The 20,010-nt window shown below is 43.9% G+C and overlaps 1 long non-coding RNA gene across 1 annotated transcript; it reads left to right on the plus strand.

Moving 5' to 3' along the window:
* The first annotated feature begins 18,021 nt into the window (after positions 1–18,021).
* On the plus strand, positions 18,022–19,615 carry LOC116376678 (uncharacterized). The gene is made up of 2 exons (XR_004212121.1): positions 18,022–18,433; positions 18,603–19,615. It is a non-coding gene; the product is annotated as an uncharacterized LOC116376678 (long non-coding RNA).
* The last annotated feature ends 395 nt before the right edge of the window (positions 19,616–20,010 follow it).

Genomic DNA, 20,010 nt, shown 5'->3' on the forward strand with positions numbered 1-20,010 from the left:
TACTTCAAATACCATGAAAAGTCTGTTTTTTAATGCCTATATATTTGACCAAAACTACCCATATCATTCACTGAGTAATACTTTCATATATGCATATGATTGTCAAACATCTTCAAGTGGCCAATTAAATCTGGATAGCCTGTACAAAATATTGCCATTTTGCATTGTGCTGAATTACTCAGTTATTAAGTCAATCAACCTGGATAAATTGTAGAAATGCATTAATGAAAGCACTTGAACTAAATGAGACAGGCACTCTAGATGCTGAATGTGGATTTGAGTGAAGTTCTGCATGTGACATTTATTCTGATTCATTTACACTCTATCTATAGTGCTGTATTTATGACCTCCTTGTACAGATCACACAGTATAGCGTAGATAGATGATTGTTCATTTCATTATTTTGCCTGTTTATTTACTGTAGATGGTGATAATTGATTGTGTAATTGAATAATTTTAATTGCAGCTGTGTTTGCCTGCTTATCATTTCCCTCATTAGCAATTACCTTTTTCTGACCCATAGAAAATAGGGCAAGGAACGTTTCTCTGCTCTGAGCACATATACTGGTGTCAAAATATTGATATTGACTATTAAAAGTGCACATCACCACCATGGCCCGAATCTGTGTACGTTTAAAAATTGGTCCTCATATATGGCACGTTGGTTTAACATGCCGTGCCAGATGCTGAGACAAAGAAAACCTGTCAGAGCTCAGGAAGTTAGAGGAAACTACTTCCCAGTGGTAGATTCCCATTTCATTCAAAATACTGATGTAAACTGTAGTGTGTCGTACTGAACCATGTGTCTATCTATCTTCTGAAGCTGAGCAGTTAGAATTGACAGTGGCATTTAAAATGTCACACTTCAAAACACTGGCAGTGGTATTTCAATGTGTGCATTACGTTAAGTAGCTGTGCAATTACTTTCTTGACACTTGGATCAAATTGAAGCTGCTATAATTCATATGTTGACTTATAATCTGTTGTCTGGAAATATCTGCCTCATTCATATAGAAATATCTCACTCATCGATCATATGACTGGAAAACAACACTGTGTTTTTCCACAGCAGCTATAGTGCTGCACCTCTACAGTACGTCTCTCTCTAAGCCCTTGTGACTCTTTGTGTTTCAGTGTGGGGACCGGACCCATCACCTGACTGCCCTCTCCTGTCTTCCTGGTCCTCAGCAGAACAGCCATGAGGTAATATCCTCTCCTCCTCTCTACCTCCATCCATCATTCCATCCCTCACTCCCTGCACCCTGGGTCTGGGTCGTCATCATCCCTTCTAACACCCATCAGTCTTTTAGGTCTCCTGTTTCTCAATCTGTTTTATCTTCTGTTTTCTGTCTGACAGACAGCTGTCTTGCTGCCTCTATAGAAAAGCTCTACTATCCCATCTGCTTTATGGAGAACCAGGTCTCTTCACCTCCCTGTTTCTGGCATGACTCATGACTCATTGTGCTGTGGTGACTACAGTTTGCTTGTAAGACTCCTGTATTCTATGGTTTTAACATAGCTGTGTATAGTCCATGTACAACAACTAGACTCCTGTATTCTATGGTTTTAACATAGCTGTGTATAGTCCATGTACAACAACTAGACTCCTGTATTCTATGGTTTTAACATAGCTGTATATAGTCCATGTACAACAACTAGACTCCTGTATTCTATGGTTTTAACATAGCTGTATATAGTCCATGTACAACAACTAGACTCCTGTATTCTATGGTTTTAACATAGCTGTATATAGTCCATGTACAACAAAGCCATGACTAGCGCTATGACTATTTTCTTCTCAATACTCTGCCTGCAATTAAAAAAGATTCCTCTTTTAATATATATTTGTTTAAATGTAATGTATTTGTATCAAAGATGCTATTACAACATTAAAACTCCACAAAACTCCACATTTGAGTAGAGAAACCTAGAGAAGGTTACTAGCCTGTAGTGTACAGTGCCGTGTAGTGTGTATGTTAGCCTGTAGTGTACAGTGCAGTGTAGTGTGTATGAATGCTGTTACCCATGGCTGTCTACTCGTCCACTAAAACTCTACAAACTTCCAGCCTCTGAAGCACACTTTGTGTAAATGTCAGAAATTCCATTTCCACATCATGTAATGTAATGCACTGGGAGGGGCCAGGGGCACGCCTGGCACACCAGCCTGGCCCGGGCAGAGATTGACAGCTGTGCCCTAGCAACCATTGGTTTGGCACATTGCCAAGCCGCCAGGGGTTTCCAGGGAAGAGGTTCCCATGGCAACACTCATTTTGCCACTTTGGTTGGCGTACTTACAAGGTTGGCGTTGGGCAGATGAATGTGTGTTACAGCAACGCAGCTCTCAGCTGGAAAATCAAATGCTTATTCCAGCAGATTGGAGCTCTACCCGTCTGCAAGGCACGGCATGGCATTATCATGGCGCTTTTAAATGACATAGCTAAATTAGTCCCATCTGATGGTCTTTTACGCAGTAATCAAGGAGTGGCTTTAGTGGCTTTGAATTAATTCATTATTTACTGTATAAAGTCTAACAAGGATGTTTGAATTTCAACCCTCGTCCAGTAATGTATCCATTCATTAAACATTAAGGAAATAGTACAGGCTGTGAATAATATTTTAGAGATTGACACTGCCCAGTAGCCTGTCTTCACTTCATCAACTGTCTCTCCATCCGACTGCGCTCGCTACTGCATTCACCACAAAATATCTCTCCCATTCACACATCCTCTGGATGCACTGAAGGGTAGCTATGATGATCAGAGAGTTTTGAAGTGAAGGGTTGAATTGGGAGATGGAAACTGACAAAGTACTGTACGTAATAGTGTGGTATAGGTCTGTGAGGGTTTAGGAGTCCATTGCTGGCAGAATACTATGTAGGCTCCAACAACCTTCTAGGGGCACACACCTGCCCCAGCACAGACACTTAAAGTTGGCCAGCTCACTTGGGGGAATTGCCTCAGGCCCCTAGACACACAGGCAGACCTGCTGAGGAAAGAGAGAGAGAGAGACGACAAGAGAGAGAGAGAGAGAGAGAGAGAGATGACGAGAGAGAGAGATGACGAGAGAGAGAGAGAGAGAGAGAGAGAGAGAGAGAGAGAGAGAGAGAGAGACAGAGAGACAGAGAGAGAGAGAGACAGAGAGAGAGAGAGAGAGAGAGAGAGAGAGATGACGAGAGAGCGGGATAGCCGATAATGGCACAACCACGCTGCATTCCTGCGTGATTTGACTGTGAAAAAGATTGCAGGAGGGGAACCGAGCAGAGGAAGAGGAGAGGGAAGAGGAAGGAGGTTGGTACGTAGAGAGAGGGTGACAAATAGGATAAGAGGTGGGAAACGAAGAGTGAAGAGGGCGGGCGAGGAGAAAAGGGTCAGCTGAGTGGAGAGAGGGAGGGGCAAGCACTTTGGGACAGGAGAGAGGAACGAGAGAGGGTGATGGTGGAAAGGAGCAGGGGAGAGAAGCAGACAGGGAGGATTAGGAATTTGAGCACAGTCCAAAAGGGGGGAGGGGCGTGAAGAGGAAGAGGACGGAGGGAGAAGAGAAAAATTCCACCTGGCAACGTTTGAATGGTTCCGCTGGCATAGCCATGGCAACCCTGCCATCATCTGATTGGCTGAGGGAGTGTTCTGAGGATGGATGTGTCTGGGTCTATCTCGCTCTCTCTGTTCACACACCAGCCTCATCCACGGATAGCTAGCTATAGTTTGAAGAAAGGTATTTTTATTTTATTTTTTTATTTCACCTTTATTTAACCAGGTAGGCTAGTTGAGAACACCTTTATTTAACCAGGTAGGCTAGTTGAGAACACCTTTATTTAACCAGGTAGGCTAGTTGAGAACAAGTTCTCATTTGCAACTGCGACCTGGCCAAGATAAAGCATAGCAGTGTGAGCAGACAACAAAGAGTTACACATGGAGTAAACAATTAACAAGTCAATAACACAGTAGAAAACAAAGGGGGAGTCTATATACAATGTGTGCAAAAGGCATGAGGAGGTAGGCAAATAATTACAATTTACAATTTTGCAGATTAACACTGGAGTGATGAATGATCAGATGGTCATGTACAGGTAGAGATATTGGTGTGCAAAAGAGCAGAAAAGTAAATAAATAAAAACAGTATGGGGATGAGGTAGGTGAAAAAGGGTGGGCTATTTACCAATAGACTATGTACAGCTGCAGCGATCGGTTAGCTGCTCAGATAGCTGATGTTTGAAGTTGGTGAGGGAGATAAAAGTCTCCAACTTCAGCGATTTTTGCAATTCGTTCCAGTCACAGGCAGCAGAGTACTGGAACGAAAGGCGGCCAAATGAGGTGTTGGCTTTAGGGATGATCAGTGAGATACACCTGCTGGAGCGCGTGCTACGGATGGGTGTTGCCATCGTGACCAGTGAGCTGAGATAAGGCGGAGCTTTACCTAGCATGGACTTGTAGATGACCTGGAGCCAGTGGGTCTGGCGACGAATATGTAGCGAGGGCCAGCCGACTAGAGCATACAAGTCGCAGTGGTGGGTGGTATAAGGTGCTTTAGTGACAAAACGGATGGCACTGTGATAGACTGCATCCAGTTTGCTGAGTAGAGTGTTGGAAGCCATTTTGTAGATGACATCGCCGAAGTCGAGGATCGGTAGGATAGTCAGTTTTACTAGGGTAAGCTTGGCGGCGTGAGTGAAGGAGGCTTTGTTGCGGAATAGAAAGCCGACTCTTGATTTGATTTTCGATTGGAGATGTTTGATATGAGTCTGGAAGGAGAGTTTGCAGTCTAGCCAGACACCTAGGTACTTATAGACGTCAACATATTCTAGGTCAGAACCATCCAGGGTGGTGATGCTAGTCGGGCATGCGGGTGCAGGCAGCGACCGGTTGAAAAGCATGCATTTGGTTTTACTAGCGTTTAAGAGCAGTTGGAGGCCACGGAAGGAGTGTTGTATGGCATTGAAGCTTGTTTGGAGGTTAGATAGCACAGTGTCCAAAGACGGGCCGAAAGTATATAGAATGGTGTCGTCTGCGTAGAGGTGGATCAGGGAATCGCCCGCAGCAAGAGCAACATCATTGATATACACAGAGAAAAGAGTCGGCCCGAGAATTGAACCCTGTGGCACCCCCATAGAGACTGTCAGAGGACCGGACAGCATGCCCTCCGATTTGCAGAAAGATAGGTGGGGAAAACACGGTCACTGATCTTTATTTGTTTCCTTCTTGCTAATGTCATCTGACAACTTTTGGCTGGCAGGATGATAACCCTCGCAAGCAGCCTTCCCAAACTCCACATGCCACACAAACACAGACAGACTGCTTTTCAAAGGCAGAGAGAGACACAAACAATCTGTCGCAGAGCTACAGTCACATAGCTACAATCTCACAGCTTCACTTCATGGCTTTAGCTGGGTACCTGGAGGGATTTGAACCTATATCCACAAGGTTAACGATATGCGTCAGTATTAATTGCACAGGTAGTACCGTTCACAAACTGGGGGAAGGCGGGCCGCCATGGCACAAACACACAGTGTGACTTTGTCATTGCAGGCCCATTCATTTTAGAGCAGGTCACTGTGCTCCCTAATCAACCTTTACAGCAGAAATCCATTTAGCTAAATGAGTCAACTCATTTGGTTAAAACCCTTCAGGGGAGAGGCTCCTGATAAACACAGAGGAACAATGTCAAGAATCGTCTCAAAGACATTTCTGATTTTGAATTTGCATAAGTAAGCACTTTAAAATGTATCAAATGTTCAATAACTAGATCAACTATAATTTTGCCTAAAGCTATTGTGACAGCAGCACACAGAAATGATGCAGGATAGCTATTTTTGACTGTGGTATTTCATTAATGTGTTTATATCATAACTCATAACTATCAGAAGAGGATATGCAGCCACATAGTGTATATTGACAGTAAGAGATAATGCATTTAAAACCATTATGTGGTCAGAATAGATATTTCAGGCCACTCTGTAGGGAACTGGGTTAGGTAGCACTGTGTTACGAGACCAGCGTGATGCTTGTTAGAGCGCTGCTGAGAGGGAGCTGAGAGAAAGAGGGGACAAAGCAAGGTCAGTCGCCACAAGAGGGCAACAGTGCCCCAGAAATTATTGCAGTAGTGGTTGGTTGTAGCAGTTGTGCACAGTTTTCTCCTGGCGTTTATAATAACGATGTGCGTGTGTGTGTTGGTGTTTTCTATCAAATGATATGTCTAAACTTCCCTAGTATGTATTGTATGCTATCATCATCACCAGACATGTCTATTAACAGACAGATTCTGTTTTGACCATTTAGACAAACAGACAGACCCACAGATCAGACAGGCAGACAAGACAGACAAGACAGATAGACAGACAAACAGACAGACAGACAGACAGACAGACAGACAGACAGACAGACAGACAGACAGACAAGACAGACAGGACAGACAAGACAGATAGACAGACAGACAAGACAGACAGGACAGACAAGACAATACAGAGATACAGACAGACAGACAGACAGATCAGACAGACAGACAGACAGACAGACAGACAGACAGACAAGACAAGACAGACAGGACAGACAAGACAAGACAGAGAGACAGATAGACAGACAGGACAGACAAGACAAAGAGACAGATAGACAGACAGGACAGACAAGACAAGACAGAGAGACAGATAGACAGACAGACAAGACAGACAAGACAGACAAAACAAGACAGAGAGACAGACAGATAAGGCAGACAGACAAACAGACCAGACAGATAAGACAGACAGACCGAGACAGAGAGAGACAGACAGCCCGATAAGACTGACAGACCTAGAGAGACAGACAGACAGATAAGACAGACAGACAAACCAGAGAGACAGACCAGACAGACAGACACCTGGCCGGCTGGTGAAGACGTGGCAGAGGGAGTGCTACTTCAGAGTGTGCTGCGGTGTGAGGTAGTTGGTTGTATGGTTTCACATAATAAACAGCCCGGAGATAACTGTACAACCTTCTAGCTTTCCCTGCGGTGTCACCACAACCTACAGTAAGCACCCCTGGAGTCACACTACCAAGCCAACACTGTGGTAAGTATAGGACTGTCAGAGAAAGTACATGACACAACACAGAGGCTAGTTTAGGTTACTAACAAGACAACACAGAGGCTAGTTTAGGTCACTAACAAGACAACACAGAGGCTAGTTTAGGTCACTAACAAGACAACACAGAGGCTAGTTTAGGTCACTAACAAGACAACACAGAGGCTAGTTTAGGTCACTAACAAGACAACACAGAGGCTAGTTTATGTCACACACAAGACAACACAGAGGCTAGTTTATGTCACACACAAGACAACACAGAGGCTAGTTTAGGTCACACAAGACAACACAGAGGCTAGTTTAGGTCACACAGGACAACATTTGCAACATTTGAAGAACAGACAATGTAACTGAACTGTGCATGGAAAACATTTTTCATTATGTGATCCACAAACTTTTTTTTATGTCGCGAAGGTTGAGTTGGATTCAATTGAATGCAAGAGCTGCCTCCTGTCTGGTCTCTTTTGCTGGTCTCTTTTGCTTCCACTGGTACTTTTGCTTCCACTGGTATCATTCAGATCAGTCTATTTTAACAGCATGTGTCTAGTACCTACAGTACAGCATCAGTGAACTCCATGTCCAGGCACCAGGGAGTTAAGGGAAAAGGGGATACCTAGTCAGTTGTACAACTGAATGCATTCAACTGAAATGTGTCTTCCGCATTTAACCCAACCCCATTTAACCCACTACAGCCCTGTGTTATTACATATCACTACTCTGGGTCAGTAAGTTGTACTATGTACTGTACACTGCACTACTGTAGACTACCTCTCCTTGAAGGCCAAAATACGGTCCCAGAGCTCTCTCTCTATAGGTGCCTCTTAAAGTCCTTAACTAAACCTTCAGATCCAATATCATACTGTATCACACTCCACACGATAACACACCTCAATACTGCATTCCCTCTTTCCTGCAGCCATTTGACTGGATTCTACTGGCCAAAACTAGTACAAGCGGTCATTTTCAGTCGTTACCAGACTGTCATTGTTCTGCAGCCTTTGCGCTGTGTCCTCTGGCTCTGTGGTTCTGATCGATGATACCCAGAATTTGCCCGCTCGTCTGAAATAATACAGAATTCACTAATGCCTGCCATCCTGCACAGTGGTAACATTTTTCTAGTCTCTCCTCTCCCTCCTTTACTTTCATACAGGGTAACAATATCATATAACATCCCAATAACTAATCATTCTAGCTATGTAACTGGGTGTCATGCACCCACATTCATTCTGTGTAACATGATCCATGTCTATGGCTCTCTCGTCTGTGTTCTTGTCTCTCATATCACTCCAGAACATGTACTCTTTGTGTTCCGTTTTCCTGAGGTTTGCATTCGCAGTCAGATAAATATATCCGTTGCTTGTGAACAGCCAACCCCTCACTACCCTCCCAGAAGCACCCCTCCTCTCCTGCTGCATCCCCCCTTCACGCAACCAACCTCCCCCTCCCTGCACCCTGCCTCCTCTCGTACCCCCAGTGTGTCTGGGATAGTAGCTAAGACAACAGGCATCCGCATTGCGTTGTGGCTCCTCTCCTCTCCTGGAAGGGACGAAAGGGGGGCATATATCAGAATTCTGCTGAATCGGCGCTGTTGTGGCGCTGTTCTTTATCATACACACAACGCCTTTCTCCTTCTGCCGTCCCAGACAGATGCACCTTTGTCAAATGCCTGACGTGTCGAGCGCGGAAGGTTGCGTTTTCTCTGTTCTTGTCTCTGTAAATGTTGTATCCTCTGTCTTTTTTAGTGAGGACAGGGAGCTGCCATTTATTTCTTTGTCTCTGTATCTCCATCATTGTGGCAGAGAGAGATCTGGATATCTCTGATTGGATCAGTGGGTATTTTATCCACATGGCTGATCAGAGCTCATTGGTAGTCTGGGTAGATAATGCAGCTTGCCTACATACGTGCACACACACACACACACACACACACACACACACACACACACACACACACACACACACACAGCCAGCTGTACAGGCATCTATATGATCTGTATGATCCAAACATATACAGTGCAACATGCTAGTTAGAACAGCCCAGACTTGAGAGGGAGGGATGGACCGACTCAGACCAATGACGTCACATCTTCTGGAACACTCTTTGTGCTGTCTGACAGTGGAGTGATGCGGTGCAGAGCAGAGCAGAGCCGCCGGCAGATGCACCTGTCTAGGACAGCATATCTTTGTGCGTCTGTGTTTCTGTCTCAAAGCCCTAGCACCATGAGTGGCTCCTCTTTTTTAAGTGCAAATGCCTCAGAGATAGCTTCCAGCCTGGCTCAGAAACTGACACAGGAAGGTATGCTGGCACTCACTCTGTCAGGCGAGCAGCTGTGAGCTTATAAATTAATATTCTCCCTTTATATTCATTCTAACCTACTTTCAGAAAAAGATTGCACCGGATTTTTCTGTCTGGTATTGATGGTGCCGTTGGTAATGAGGGTGTCATTGGTAATGAGGGTGTCGTTGGTAATGAGGGTGTTGTTGTTAATGATGGTGTCGTTGGTAATGATGGTGTAGATAGTGTGGTTGGTAATGATGGTGTTTATGGTAATGATGGTGTAGATAGTGTGGTTGGTAATGATGGTGTTTATGGTAATGATGGTGTAGATAGTGTGGTTGGTAATGATGGTGTTGATGGTAATGATGGTGTCATGGTAATGATGGTGTAGATGGTAAAGATTGTGTTGTTGGTAATGATGGTGTCGTGGGTAATGATGGTGTAGATGGTAAAGATTGTGTTGTTGGTAATGATGGTGCCGTGGGTAATGATGGTGTCGTGGTAATGATGGTGTAGATGGTAAAGATTGTGTTGTTGGTAATGATGGTGTCGTGGGTAATGATGGCGTTGATGGTAATGATGGTGTCGTGGTAATGATGGTGTAGATGGTGTGGTTGGTAATGATGGTGTAGATGGTGTGGTTGGTAATGATGGTGTTGATGGTAATGATGGTGTCGTGGTAATGATGGTGTAGATGGTGTTGATGGTGTCGTTGGTAATGATGGTGTCGTTGGTAATGATGGTGTTGATGGTAATGATGGTGTCATGGTAATGATGGTGTCGTGGTAATAATGGTGTCGTGGTAATGATGGTGTCGTTGGTAATGATGGTGTCGTTGGTAATGATGGTGTTGATGGTAATGATGGTGTTGATGGTAATAATGGTGTCGTTGGTAATGATGGTGTTGATGGTAATGATGGTGTCGTTGGTAATGATGGTGTTGATGGTAATGATGGTGTCGTTGGTAATGATGGTGTTGATGGTAATGATGGTGTTGATGGTAATAATGGTGTCATTGGTAATGATGGTGTTGTTGGTAATGATGGTGTCGTTGGTAATTATAGTGTTGATGGTAATGATGGTGTCGTGGTAATGATGGTGTAGATGGTGTGGTTGGTAATGATGATGTTGATGGTAATGATGGTGTGGTTGGTAATGATGGTGTTGATGGTAATGATGGTGTCATGGTAATGATGTTGTAGATGGTTTTGATTAGGTCGTTGGTAATGATGGTGTTGTTGGTAATGATGGCATTGATGGTAATGATGGTGTCGTGGTAATGATGGTGTAGATGGTGTGGTTGGTAATGATGGTGTTGATGGTAATGATGGTGTTGATGGTGTCGTGGTAATGATGGTGTAGATGGTGTGGTTGGTAATAATGGTGTTGATGGTAATGATGATGTGGTTGGTAATGATGGTGTTAATGGTAATGATGGTGTCATGGTAATGATGGTGTTGATGGTGTCATTGGTTATGATGGTGTTGTTGGTAATGATGGCGTCGTTGTTAATGATGTTGTCGTTGGTAATGATGGCGTCGTTGGTAATGATGTTGTCGTTGGTAATGATGGTGCTGGTTTTGGTGTGTTTTGTGGAATAATCTATTTGGCTGTTGTTGAGTTCTCTGCTTAATAAGGTCTTGGTCTGATGTTATATCAGAATGACGAGAGGTTCCAGTGAAGATCAGTATTAAAAGCCTGGTTGAATGACACAGAGGATCAGTCTGATAAATGATCTCCCCATGTAGGACTCTTTGATGTCTGATAGGATCTCCTTTGTCTGTTGATGTCTGTTGTTTTCCTGGTCAATATGCCTCCGCTCCTCAACCGCCACCTGCTGGCTGTTAAATTAAGATTACAAACAGCTATTATCGTTAGACCATAGTTTATAGGCTAAAGAGAAATCTTGCCCAAGGAGAGTGCACTCAGAGTCGCTCCCTCCAAGACTATACACACACAGCAAGCATACTGTACATGTGCACACACACACCCATACGGAAGCAAGCACGCTCCCGCGCCCTCAAAGACTTGTGCACATCGGTGATAGTCTTTACAGTGTAACAAGGTTAGAGCACTTTATGACCAATCATGATGCTTACACATCAAACATTCCCCTCAGGGGCCCTGTGATTATGTTATACAATAAACACATATGTACAAATGAGGTAACAAGATGTTCTCTCTGAGGACCTGAGAGCAACACAGATATCTCAGCAGACTGCCATGAGCCTGGCATCTGCCTTTGGTTATTACCAGCCGTTAATGCTAGTTTCTATGGGAATAATGGATATACTGTAGTAGTCTGCATGCTTCACTCCATTATTGATTTGGTCCTCCTATCTGGGCGGTTTATTTGGTGTTTTCTCTGTCATTCAGGCTGCCATTTATTAACTGTAGAGATATTAATGGTTGGATGATTCGTGTAAAACCTGGAAGGCAGTGGTGATATCAGGATAGCAGGTTCATGTGCTCTCCTTTGCCTTGGTGCACCTTCCCTTCTCACCCTGTTTGAAATTCTGACCCTCCCCCTCCATTCCCTCTGCTTCCGAGCCTCTCTGACACCCTCTAAGCTCCCCCTGTCTAACACACACATTTCTCCTCATTCCCAGACACACACACCAGCACAGAGCCCACAGACTGCAAAGAGGGGGCTGGGTGGGTAAGTAGAGACGTGATATTCGAAAAACGAGAGAGAGAGAGAGAGAGAGGGAGAGAGAAAGAGAGAGAGAGAGAGAGAGAGAGAGAGAGAGAGAGAGAGAGAGATTGGGGACAAGGCATGTAGAAGAGGGAGGGATGCTCAGAGCAGAGAGGGGAGACTGGGGAATGAGATCATGAGAGCAAGAAGGAGGCGGAAAGTGAGAAGACAGACTGTGTGTGTGTGTAAGACAGTGTGTGTGGGTTTTATTTGCGGGGGGGGGGGTACGCATATGCATGCAAACATATATAAGTTTATATGTCTGTGTGTTTTAGCGTGTATGTGTGTTTGTGTTCCCGGTGACACAGATTGATGGAGGGAGAAGACAGAGGCTGAGGGGACTGTGCTGGTGGCGGTGGGGGAGGTAGGTAGAGAGTAGAGCAGGATAATAGAATCAATACTGTTGTCTGTAACATACCTGCCGTTGGGCTTTCAGTCTGGCCCCAGTAGCCAGTCAGCCATCAGACCCAGCCGCCGTAGAGCAAAGAGAGAGAACGAGAGGGGGGACAAAGAGAGAGAAAAGGAGGGGAAATGCAGGCATTGCCGCCTTCTTTTTTATTTCCCTCAAATGATGGTGAATGAAGATGGAGTGTTGAAAAAGGCTAAGTTTGATTCCTTTGTGTTTTTTAAACCTTTGTGTTTTGTTTAGTGCCTCTGCCGCCAAGATGTACTGGAACTTTGGATAGAGGAAGATACCGTCCTTTTGTGTCTCTGTGCCTGTATTTGTGTGTATATGCATGTATGTGCGTGTCCGTGTGTGTGTGTGTGTGTGTGTGTGTGTGTGTGTGTGTGTGTGTGTGTGTGTGTGTGTGTGTGTGTGTGTGTGTGTGTGTGTGTGTGTGTGTGTGTGTGTGTGTGTGTGTGTGTGTGTGTGTGTGTATATGCATGTATGTGCGTGTCCGTGTGTGTGGTTAATCAACAACTGCACCATCAGAGGACACATGTTGAGGGAGACATGTTGTCCACATGTCTGTGTCGCTGCTACTCTATGTGTTCGTCTTGTTTCTCCTCTAGATTCCCAGATTGCTTTAGTCAATCTGTCTCTGCTTTTCTGCGTTTCAAATGATCTTTCTCACACGTTGATGATATTCCATTTAGAATGATGAAAGGGGATTGGGAACTTGTTTGAGTTGGTAGACATGTTGATGTGGTTTATCAGTATATGGCTGATATCTGCACCTGCGTTCACACCATATGTGTGTTCTAAAGCAGAATTTAGTTTTTGATTGCAGTATTGCGGTAAAAACGATATTTACAGATCCAACTGAAGTGTATTGGACTTGTAACTTGAACCGCAGATAAATACATAATTAATTAGTGTGTGAAGTTGGGACAAATGTCTTCAAATGGCTCTTCTTTCCTTTCTGTAAAGACTCACCCTGTTTCACATGATTCACATCCATCAACATCTATTTATTTCTGACAGCTAAACAGACACAACCTTAACTTGATTTATTGATAGTATTGATAGTATTGTCACAAAGAGAATTTACCTGTGTAAGAGAGTAAGTCAGTGTGTCAGTCAGACTGTCTACCAATAGGTGGCACTGCTTTGCCAAATTTTCTCTCACAGAACTTTTGCTCTTGGCACTATAGTAGGATATTTTGGACGTAATGTACTTAAATAGTTATTCAAACAAATCAACATGTTTGAGAGAAGTGTATGTACAGTTACATGTTCTTATTTCATAGTGTTTGACTGTCCCTTAGAATGACGCAATTTCATTCCCTCCCTTCGCAGGTAGAGTCGGACATTTTGGAAAATTGTATCCAGCGACATCTTGCTAAGATGGATCCGAAGGCTTCTCTCTTCACCCTTCCACATCCTCCATTAACCCTACACGACCATCATGTCCTGTGTCCCCATCTCACCCAGTGAGTGAGAGCACAGCTCCTGTCCTTCAATTGAACCACTGTCAGACTAACAAAGGCAACATCTACCTGTAATTGCCAGTGAAGACTGGGAGACAGTGGCTCAACCAGTAGGAGCTAGAAGAGAGAAAAGGGAGAATTGCTCTTTAAGTCTTCGTAAGCAGATGTAGCCATTCTTGGCCAGTAGCTGGTTGCCCCTGCAACATAGAGTTGTTAAATTGCAGAGCAGACCCACACCATCAGGCTGGAGATTGTCAAGTGTTACATAGTGGTATATTAAGTGTAGGGGAATTATACTGACTGGGACTATTTTATTCTGATTGACACAGCTCAGTGGACTGCCTAGGGGGTCCGTAGAGGCAAACGTCTCTAAAGAGCTATTAGAGAAACTATTCAGAGCCGAGGTTATTAAGAGAGTATATTACATATTAACAGAATATATAGGTATGAATACACACACTGCCAATCAGTATATATCTAGAAGGTATGTATTATATTGTATGTTACACCACAGCATTGTTGAATAGTTGTTTCTGATTGGCGAGAATGGACATTAACAAGTTCTTATACAGAATTTCTGGAATGTATATTCATTATATTACATGTTTCATATTGATCAGATTTGCTGCGTTTCTGCCGCAGACCCACATAGGAGCCGGCCGGTTGCCTTAGAAATTAAAATGTCAGACGAGGTCATAGCTTTTTTTCGTCTGTGCGACTATGCAGTTATTTTTTCTTTCGTAAAAAGGCGTTTCATCCATCAGACCATGTTTGCTAATGTGAAACCCCAGTGGAACTACTTTTCCCAGCATGTCCCTCTGTCCCTGAGACCCTTAACCTGTGAGGTCATAGTAGGTCACAGGTGAGGTCCTCGGGAACAGGGCTGCATTCATGTTCATCATTGTGGAGCAAAAGAAAAGAGAAGAGTCGCTGTGGAAGATGACTTACTGTTTTTATACGTCAATGAACTCCTTGTTATTTCCCATAGAATGTTCCAGTATAAAGAATGCAATGTATAGTGTTTCAACGGGTGTTTCCTTTTAAAGTGATCATAGTTAGAGTTGCTTCCACACATCTGAATACAAAACAAAATCCCAGACTTTGACACAGAGGGTGGATGTCCCATGTCTTTATACCATATAATGGTACACACAGCCCTATCCATTCTGCAGGTCTCTACTGAATGTTGTGGTACTTATGTACTTGTCTGAAGTGTGATTCCCTCTTAACAACAAATACCTGTGGAAGAGGATGTCTTTCTGTACTCTCCAACTGCAGGAGTGACCTCAGGGGGCCCACCCTATTGGCTGGCTTTGTGTTCTAACCCATAATGGGAGCCAATCAGAAGACAGCCACGGGTGGTGACCCCGTCAAAGTTATCATCTTCGAAGACAGCTAATGATCCATGTGAAATAAAGTATTTACACACTGTTACTGTATTTTGTTAGTGTATTTTTTACTGTATAAATTGTATGTTTTAATTGGTAAATAAAGACAGAGTAATGTAAACGGTGTGACAGTCTGTGTGAATGTGTGAAGAGGAGCATGCTATGAGCAATGTCTGGCAGATCTACACGTGAGAGACTCCAGAGGTGAAAAAACCTCTGCTCTTTAATTACTTGGTACTTTTATCTCTTATTCTTATCCATATTTTTTTTAACTGCACTGTCGGTTAGGAGCTTGTAAGTAAGCATTTCACTGTAAGTAAGCATTTCACTGTAAGTAAGCATTTCACTGTAAGTAAGCATTTCACTCACCTGTTGTAATCGGTGCATGTGACTAATAAGATTTGATTTGATTTGACATGCTATCATCTAATTGAAAACAATGTTAATGTGGCTGCTGACACTGAAGCACTAACTACAGCTGCAAAGCCATTAGCAAACATTTAACATATCCCGGACTATCATCTTGGTAATGTACAAACATCCAGTCATCCAGAAATATCATCCTGCTGACCTCCTTGTCACACATTAGATATTAATGGAGAGGATTTCAATCCTTAAATGTAAATAAACAGAACTGAATGAACATTTAGCTTTACTGCATGAAGTGTCTGTTCATCAATGTGCCCTTGTTGGCTACACACACAAAACTAGGCACACAGTCTTGTACAGCTAACCTTGTGGGGACACACAATTCAGTCCCATTCAAAATCCTATTTTCCCTAACCCCTAAACTTAACCCAAACCCTAAGCCGTACTCTTACCCTAAACTTAACCCCAAAACCTAACCTTAACCGTAACCCTAGCTCCTAACCCTAAAACTAACCCTAGCTCCTAACCCTAACCCTGAACGTAATTCTAACCCTAACACTAATTCTAACCTTAACCCTAAACCCCCTAGAAATAGCATTTGAACTCGAGGGGACAAACACAATGTCCCCAATTGGTCACACACACTCTCTCTCTCTCTCTCTCTCTCTCTCTCTCTCTCTCTCTCTCTCTCTCTCTCTCTCACACACACACACACACACACACACACACACACACACTTGCCTTCTTTCTCTTTTGCCTTCTCTCTGTCTCTCTGTCTCTCTCGCTCTCTCATACACACGCACACACACACACACACAGGCACACACATGTATTTGTGGCCCTCCCTCCCCAGCTGGGAAGCCAGGGTGGCTGCCTGACTTGTTGTCTGACTCTGGCAGTCCTGGAGCAGACTCTTGGCCAATATTGATTAGCTTGTCTGTGTGGAGACAGATGAATGCTTTAGTACCCAGCTCACCATGCCACTGGAAATATATTAACTTGGTGTATTAGGCACCCTGTCTGGTTACCATGGAGACACAGAGAGAGAGAGAGAGAGAGAGAGAGAGAGAGAGAGAGAGAGAGAGAGAGATTGGGAGAGTGGGGGTTGTGGGGGAGGGGTAGGGGATATGGGATGTGATGAGGCAGTGGGCTTGATTGGTAGTCTCTCTCTCTCTCTGTTCTCCTTTTTCTCTCTTGTTTTCTCATGATCTCTCTTTTTCTCTCTCTCCATGTCTAACCTTTTTTTCAATATCTCTCTTTCTCTTTCATTAATTAGGGATTGGCACTTTTTTCCATCACTCATTATCTCAATGATTTCAGTGTCCTCCACTGCTCAGGGTTTATCCCTCTTAGTTTTCATTTCCCTTTCTGTTTCCCTCTCTCCCTCCAGACCACCAGTGAGCCTTTTGCCTTTCATTTTTGTTTTGGCTCCCTCACAGACAAACTTCCACTCTATATCGTTACACTTTCATGAGCATTTTGCAATCTCTCTTCACCCCCCCCCCCCTGCTAGTTTTCCCCTCCCTTCCTCCCCCTCCCTCTCTCACTCCATCCCTCTGCTCTGCAGTAAAACTGGTGCATTGTGGTAGCAGAGAGAGGGGACCAGAGACAATGGAATTGAGAAGAAAGGTGGGGAAACCGACACAGGCAAAGAGAAGGCTTTGGTGCTCCTCCTATACCTAGTCATGAAGTGGGAGAGCATTTCACATGTATTACACTGTCATTGTCAGATATAAGTGGAGTGGTTTAAAGACACTTACACCTCAAGTGAAGATGAACATCTGCTCTGCACAAATCACCATGGGCTCAAAGACACTGCATTTCATTTAGTGTGTGATGCAAATGGAATATCCATGGAATCTGAAATAGAATTCTATGTGAAAATCCGTTTCTCAGTGACATCCTTTATAACATCATACATTCATATTCAACAATACAGTAAGTTTTGGAACCTCAACCAACTTTTCCCATATGACAGCACATCATCCTGAAGATGTGGAAGTGCGGGTTGTGGGTTCTCTATGCCAGCATGTTGTTCAACCTCTCTCCTAGCTGCTGTCAGTGCTTTGTGGAGGTTGAAGACAGTATACGCTTGTGTTGGGGACACGTCCTCACCGAATACAACATTCAAAATGTAGACTCGTTGTAAGGTTCTGTATTTATTTTCTTAGTCAACCTTGTGTTCTGTTTCGTTGTGTTCTTGAACGTAGTCCTGTTTCGTTGTGTTCTTGAACGTAGCCCTGTTTCTTTGTGTTCTTGAACGTAGCCCTGTCTTTCATTTTTGTTCATTGATTTCACCTGTGTTAGTTACTCACCTGGTCTCGTCAGCTCCTTATTTAGTTCAGTTCATTCTGTTTGTGCCTTTGTGAAGTATTGTTTGTTTTGACTCTACTAAGCCTTTTCCTAGCTCGTTTGTGAGAACCAGTTATAACCTTCAGTCCTAGTTTTGATTCACGTGCCCGTTTGCCTAACTGTGTATGATCATTGCCTGCCTGTGACCACGATTCCTGCCTTCTGCAAAGGTGAAATAAACACCTACCCTGCTCTGCGCTTGTATCTACACCTTTTTCTCCCTGAGTATTCACTACAGAATACCTCACCTAAAATGGAATGGATTCAGCGGAGCTACAACAGTGCCTAACCCAACAAGAGGAGCGTAAACTGCCATCCTCTCCACCAGCCTATCCCTACTCCTCCCATGACAAGTATCGTAACCCAACAAGAGGAGCGTATGGAGGGAATCTGCCATCCTCTCCACCAGCCTATCCCTACTCCAATGACAGGTATCGTAACCCATTGCCCTCCTTCATTCATATCCATGCCTGGAAAATATGACGGTTCGCCTGGGAATTGTCAGGGATTTCTGATGCAATGCAGCAAATACATTGAGCACAACCCCACTAACTTCACCACCAACAAGAGCAGTGTGGATTTTGTTGTCTCTACTCACAGGCAAAGCCCTGGATTGGGCCTTCTTCATACGGACTGCCAAAAGCACAACTCTGCTCCAAGACCCATTTCCACACCCTCTTCAAAGAGGTATTCGATCCCTCTCCTTCCGGTCGTCCTATAGGAGACCTCCTCATAGAACTTCAACAAAGAGGCTGCAGGGAGTGGATGGTCTGAGGCTGTTTTACTTACCGTCTACCGAAGAGGGCTCAACACGGAACTTCAGGCAGCGCTGGCCTGTAGAGGTGACCTTCAGGATTTAAATACATTCATATCTCCATCGACCACCTCATCGCCGACTGCCGAAGAACTCTGCCACCCAGGAACCCGACACCTTCTCTTTCCATGATTCCATCATCTGAGCCCATGCAGTTGGGCCATGATAAACTTTCCCTGAATGACGTCACGGTCCAACCATGTCCCCCATCCTCTGATCCCAGTGGGCCGCCCCAAAATCTATACAAAACTCGACCTGCCAGGTTCATATAACCTTGTCCGTGGAATTCATGAAGGCAACGAATGGAAGACTGCCTTCATCACCGCACTACAAATACCTGGTCATACACTACGGCCTTACTAATGCCCCCGCCGTCTTCCAATCCTTTATGAACAAGGTTTTCCAGGGTATGATCAACCGCTTTCTCATCGTCTACATTGATGACATCCTGATTTAATCCCTGAAGGAACACATGTGCAAAAGGTTCTTCAATGGCTCCTTGACCATGTTTTGTGTTCTTGAACGTAGCCTGTCTTTCATTTTTGTTCATTGATTTCACCTGTTACTCACCTGGTCTCATCAGCTCCTTAAGTTCAGTTCATTCTGTTTGTACCTTCGTGAAGTATTGTTTGTTTTGCTTCTACTAAGCCTTTTTTCTTGCTCATTTGTGAGAACCAGTTACAGCCTTCAGTCCCAGTTGATTCACCTACCTGTGTATGACCATTGCCTACCTGTGACCACGATTCATGCCTTCTGCAGAGGCGAAATAAACACCTGCATTGCTATGCGGGTGAATCTACACCTTTCTCTCCATGTGTGTTCTTTAAACTCGTGCTTAAAAAAAACTAGAGAATATATTCAATAACAACCAGAAAGTAATTGAGGCAGGGTGAGTTGGTGAACTGATCCTGTTTTATTTAGGCACAGCAATATGGGTTATAAGTTAAGAACTTGGAATTTTGTTTCTCGGGGAAAGGCTATGATCGGAAGCTGAAGGAGATCCTAAAGGCTGAGCTCATGGCGGCGGAATTTGACAAGATGAATGATACAAGTCCTGCTGTCTACATCACTCCTAACAAAATAGTCCCTCAAATGGCTCAATACGCTGTGCTTTCCTCACTGCTAATGGTGTTGGGAGATAACATTAAATTGTTTTTGGAGAATTCTATTAGTGAATTTTATTTTCTGCATACT

Source organism: Oncorhynchus kisutch, linkage group LG13 (assembly GCF_002021735.2).
Source record: "Oncorhynchus kisutch isolate 150728-3 linkage group LG13, Okis_V2, whole genome shotgun sequence".
In the NCBI taxonomy this organism is placed as follows: Eukaryota; Metazoa; Chordata; class Actinopteri; order Salmoniformes; family Salmonidae; genus Oncorhynchus; species Oncorhynchus kisutch.